The sequence below is a fragment of the Trichechus manatus genome, unplaced genomic scaffold (assembly GCF_000243295.1).
Source record: "Trichechus manatus latirostris isolate Lorelei unplaced genomic scaffold, TriManLat1.0 scaffold00233, whole genome shotgun sequence".
In the NCBI taxonomy this organism is placed as follows: domain Eukaryota; kingdom Metazoa; phylum Chordata; class Mammalia; order Sirenia; family Trichechidae; genus Trichechus; species Trichechus manatus.
Genome location: NW_004444169.1, coordinates 2,359,865 through 2,365,864, shown reverse-complemented (window position 1 = coordinate 2,365,864; position 6,000 = coordinate 2,359,865).

The window sequence follows — 6,000 nt, the reverse complement described above, 5'->3', positions numbered from 1 at the left end:
GCTGAGTTCTTTATCTCTTCATTTGATGTTTTAGGGTTTCAGGATTGTTGTATTCTGTTTGGCTTAGTTTTTCGGATCTTTGCTGTGGAGGGACAGCGTGTTGCTTCTGCCTAGAGAGCCATTTTGCCGGAACTCCCCCTCCATCCTTTGATTTTTAATAAATTTACATATTTGTTTCTAAGGTGTGTCTTTTGTAGACGGCATATTGATGGATCCTTTTTTATCTATTCTGTCCCTCTCTGTCTCTTTATGGGTGCATTTGGGCCATTTACGTTTGGTGTAATTATTGATAGGTGTGTGTTTATTGCTGTTATTTTTTCATTTTTTGAAAACAAAAGAAAAAGTAATGGCCCTAGGGATTGCACTGGGCACAGAATGAGGGTGTATTTCCCAAGCTGTGCAGTACAGCCTGTCTAGAAGTCGCCCCCAAGCCCAGAAAAGAAAAAGAAAAGAAACAAAGAAATCAAAACAGAACAAATAAAAACAAACAAACCAACAAAAAAAGCCCTGGGGATCCCACCAGCATGGTGGTATGGGCCAGAAACAGTTCCACAGAAGAATAGCATTTCACATCCCTTCACGAAGACGCAAAGATGGCACGTGAAGCTAAGTATTTGAGGGAAAGGAGGGGCAGGTGGTGAAAGGTATGGAAGAAACCAAAAGATGTGGAAAAAAGCAACACCAGCAACAATCAAATGGCACTTAGGGAACCGGCCAGTGTGGGCAAGTGGAATCCAAGTGGCACAGGGCTGAAGCCAGTGCCTCTTAGCCAAGAGACTGTGGCCACAGGCAGCAGAGGAGGCCGAGTGGGGAATAAGATGGGTGGGGGATGGGAAAGCGTATATCAATGGTTACCTGTTGTTCTGTCTCCTGCTGGGTGCTCCGTGAAGCTGCTTTCCTGTACTCCCTGTTCACTGATCTCCAACAGGAGTCCAAGATGGTGAATCCATGTTGCGTTAGCTGATCGGGTATCTCTGCACGTATCTCTCCTCTCTCTCTGTTCTCTGTCAGTTTCTTATTCCATTCAGTGCTTGGCTAAGTTCTTTATCTCTTCATTTGATGCTCAGGGTTTCAGGATTGACGTTTGGCTCTGTTTGACTTAGTTTTTCTGGTCTTTGCTGTTGAAGGACAGCGTGGTTCTTCTGTCTGTTGTGCCATGTTACCCAGAAGTCCCCTCTAATTATATTTCTTAATTCTGATCATCCAGTTCTAAATGAATGTGGTGAGATCTTACTTGTGTGCCTTGGTATGACTACCTTGCAACAAACTAAATTAATTTATGCATGCATTAATAGAGTATCTCTCTATTAATTTTTAAGATAAAGTCTTCCAGAACATAGGGTGATAGAGGCAGTTTTTGCTTAAGGGGCACTGAGTTTATGTTAATGATGATTGAATAATTTGGAAAAAGTTATCAAGATTGGTTGCACAACTTGAAAAATGTAATCATTGTCACTGAATTATACATGTAGAAATTGTTGAATTGGTGCATGTTTTGCTGTGTATATTGTCACCAAAATAAAAAAAAGAAATGAAAAAACAAGCCACAGAATGTGAAAATATTTGCAAATCATATATCTGATAAAGGACTTGTATCTAGAATATATAAAGAATTTTTACAGTTCAATAAAAAAGACCAACAATCCAATTTAAAAATGAGCAAAAGATTTGAATAGACATTTAACTAAAGAAGATAAACAAATGGGTATGTACACATGGAAAAATGCTCAACATCATTAGCCATCAGGGAAATGCCAATTAAAATCACAATGAGATGACACGACACACCCGTTAGAATGGCTATCAAAAAATAATAATAAAATTGGACATTCCCAAGAGTTGTCAAGGATGTGGAGAAGACGGAACCCTCATATATTGGTATTGGGAATGTTCAACCACTTTGGAAAACAGTTTGGCAGTTTTTAAAAAAAAAAAAAGTTAAACATAAACTTACCATATGACCCAACAACTGCACTCTTAGGAATATACACAAGAGAAAAGAAAATGATGTCCACACAAAAACTCGCATGCTAATAGTTATAGCAGCATTAGTCGTAATAGCTCCAAACTAGAAATAACCCAAATGTCCATAAACTGGTGAATGGAAAAGGAAAATGTGGTGTAGTCATACAATGTAATACTCTTCAGCAATAAAAAGAAATGAAGTACCGATACATGCTACATCACAGGTGAACCTCAAAAACATGATAAGTGAAAGAAGCCAGATGGAAAAGATTACATATTGTTTGAAATGCCTTGAAAAGACAAATTTATAGAGAGAGAAAACAGATCAACATTTGCCTAGGGCTGGAGGTAGGAGTGGGGATTAACGGTAAACCAGCAGGAGGGGATTTTTTTTTAAATTGTACTTTAGATGAAGGCTTACAGGACAAACTAGCTTCTCATTAAACTGTTAGTACTCATATTGTTTTATGACATTGGTTAACAACCCCACAACATGTCATCATGCTCCCTTCTCACCCTTGGGTTCCCTATTACCAGCTTTCCTGTACCCAGGCAGGAGGGGATTTTTTGAAGGTGACAGAAATGTTCTAAAATTGGATTGCAGTGATGATCATGCAACCTTACAAATTTACTAAAATCTTTGAATTGTACACTCAAAAAGTGTGAGTTTTATGGCATGTGAATTATATCTTATTATAGATGTTTTTGAAAAGTCATCCTGAAACATTTTATGAGGGTTCCATCTTCTCCACATCCTTGCCAACACTTGACAATGCCTTTATTTTTCTTATACCTATGAGTGTATAGTGGCATCTCATGGTGGTTTTAATTTGCATTTCCCTGATAGCTAATGATGAGGGGAGAAGTTCAGCTTTGTGTGCCCACATTCAGCCCCCCCCCAGGAAGTGACCTCATCCCTTCCTGTGCTGTTCCTGCCTTGTTTGCCTAGCAGCAAAAAAAAAAAAAAATGGTTCCACAAAGGGAATGTCTGCTTTGTCCAGCATTCAGACCTTTCAAACATTCCTTCTGTAGCCTGTTCCAAGCCCAGAGAGTGGACAGGGTCTGCCTGAGCAACTGAGAGATGCAGAGTGTCAGAGATTGATTTTGTAAATAAATTACTTCACTACCAAAAAAACATCCTGAGATTTAGCTGAATTTTCAAATCAGTAACATCCCAGATGAGTAAATCCAGTAGGTTTGCTATATATATGTAGGTACTGATATATATATATAGATACTGATATATATATTATATATATATATGTAACTACAAGACAAAAGCTAGCACCTCCCTTCTAACCCTATAAACCACAGTTTTCTCCAATCTTGAAGGAGTGGGAGTTTTCCCAATGTCCAAGCAAGGAAAGTCATTCCAGGCAAAGGAAACAGCATGAACAAAGGCATATGGTCTTTAAAGAGTCTGGAGCATTCAGGATGTCTGAATTAGAGGGTTCAAGCTGAGGAGAATGGGAGGGAAGCAAGAAATAAGCGCTGGACTGTCTGTACTCACAGTTCCTTGAGAACCTTGCACATTGGGCTGAGAAGCTTTGATTTTATCCCAAGGGCAGTAGGGAGTCTGTGAATAGTTTAGGCAGAAGATTGACATGATCGGGTTTGCAGATTAGAACAAGCTCTCTGGAAGCTTCCAGAGGTCTAAAAGATGGATTAGAGGGAACTAGCTTGGAAGCTCCTATTATGTTCTGGGCATTGTGGTAGCTTCTAGGGATAGGACAGTGAACTAGACAGAAAAAAAGTCCTTGCTTTCATGGAGCTAGTATAACAGACGATAAATATGTAAGCAAAATAGTAGTAATTAATCTCAGAAAGTAATAGTTGTTATGAAGAAAATAAAATAGGGTAAAGAAAGAGTCACTGGTGGAGCTCCTTTGGATAAGTAGGTCAGGGAAAGCCTCCCTGAGGAAGTGACATTTCAGCTGAGATCTGAACGAAATAATGGACCCAGCCATGGGCAGATCTGGGGTTAGAATGCTCCAGGCAAGAGGGGATAACTAAGGTAAAAACTTGAAGCTGTAACCAAATTGGAGTGTGATGAGTTTGGTGTATTGTAAGAGTTAGTGTTCTAGAGGTAGTAAGGCCTAATCTAGGGCAAGGGCAATGGGGTTAGAGGAAGAAATAAATACAAGAGCTATTGAGGAGGTAGCATTGCCAGGATAAACAGCTCAAAATGATAGACTGGAATCTAAGCCAAATATAATTAAATGATGAACATGTCCAAACATGTTAGTAGGACACCTGTCTGAGTGAGTGATCAGCAGCAGCCATGAAAGGAAGTTAAGCCTTCCTAGCCTTGGAGTTCAGTGATTTTTTTTTAAACAACAACAAAAAAATCAAGTTTTTTGAAAACAAACTGGATGAATTTCACACAATGAGTGTTTACTGATTGCTTACTATGTTCCAAGTACTGTTCTGTGTGTTAGGGATACAGCAACGACAAAACAAAAAAGCCCCTGCCTTCATGGAGCTTATGTTGTAGTGGTGGGTGAGCGGGCCGAAAATAAACAAATAAACAGAGCTGAGATGAAAAACTAAAGCAAGGTTAGCCAATAGAGATTATGGGGAAGGGAATGTGCATTATTTTAGACAGGGAGGAGTCTGGTCAGGGAAGGCATCACTGAGAGGGTGACACCTGAGCAATTAGGGTAATCAAACATTATGGTTTTCCCAGGACTGTCCTGGTTTTAGCACTAAAAATCCCATGTCCTAGAAAAGCCTTCCATTCCAGGCAAACCAGGATGGTTGGTCAACTTAAGAATGGAATGAAGTAAGGGAGAAATTATCTGGGAGAAAAGTGGTCCAGATTAAAGGAACAGCCCCCACCCACAAGATGCACTTTCTCTCTTCTACCATAGCAAGATGAGGTTGTGCCTTTTCCCACACAGCACTTCCACCTACACACAGCCTAGCCAGAAGAGAAGGGACCTGGAAAGAAGGAGTGAGTCTGGAGAGATTGGGGAGGGTAAATGGTGCCTGAAGAGTTAAGACATATTCGAATTACAATGAACCACACTCAGGACCGACCGTTCAGGGTTTTTTTTTTTTGTTGTTGTTGTTGTTGTTCATTTGTTTTTGATGCATCTTATAGTTAGTAATATGTACTACTACATGCAATGTTGCAGCACATAATGCTGATGTTATCATTCTCAGATGTTCACTCACAGATATTCAGTCTTATGATTTACTGTTCAAAACACTGCCATATAGATTTAGTTTCCTAAACTAAATCAGGGACTTCAGTTGCTTGAAAACATGGACCCAAATACTGATCATTTTGCTAAAGTCTATAGGAAGATCTGGAAAGCAGGAAGAACGCGAAATATATGAAGAAAAAAAGAAAGGACCATACAGACAACTCTCACTAATTTTCTGACTAGAAACACCATCCCCATACCCAGAGACAATGCAGATGATCCAGAACCTTCCAAAAGTGGAGTTATTACCACAAATGACAAAAAGCCAAAGTTGTCCAACTCTTCTTCATCATCGAAGTAAATTTTTATGATTTGCATATTTTTTATGTATCTATGTATATATGTATGAAAATATAAGTTTATATGTAATGTTTCCAACCCCCAAAGACAAAGATCAGATTTATAAAGATACTGATAATAAAAGCCAATAGCAATGAAAACTAAAAAAAAAAAAAAGAGGTATTCTACTTACATCAGAACCAACTTATGATGGAGTAGTCGGAAAAGAACCCCGTAGTAAGTCAGGGACTACCTGTAATTTGTTTGTGCCCTCGCTCCTTACACATGTGCTTGAACAGATCAGAACAGAATAAACACATAGCAAAACGTAGATGTGTTCATACATTTGATGTTCAACAGCCCTAAAGATATTTACTCAATGTAATGTTGAAATAAGTTCTTGACTGGCATCTTTGTGGCAAGTTCATAAACTTCTGCCCAGGGACCTATGTACTCCCTTTGCTATGCTCTTGCATGATAAGTATAAGTATTTAGTTTTTAGGAGGGCCCAGTTATCCGGTTTATCTTCTGTTGTTTGTGCATTTTT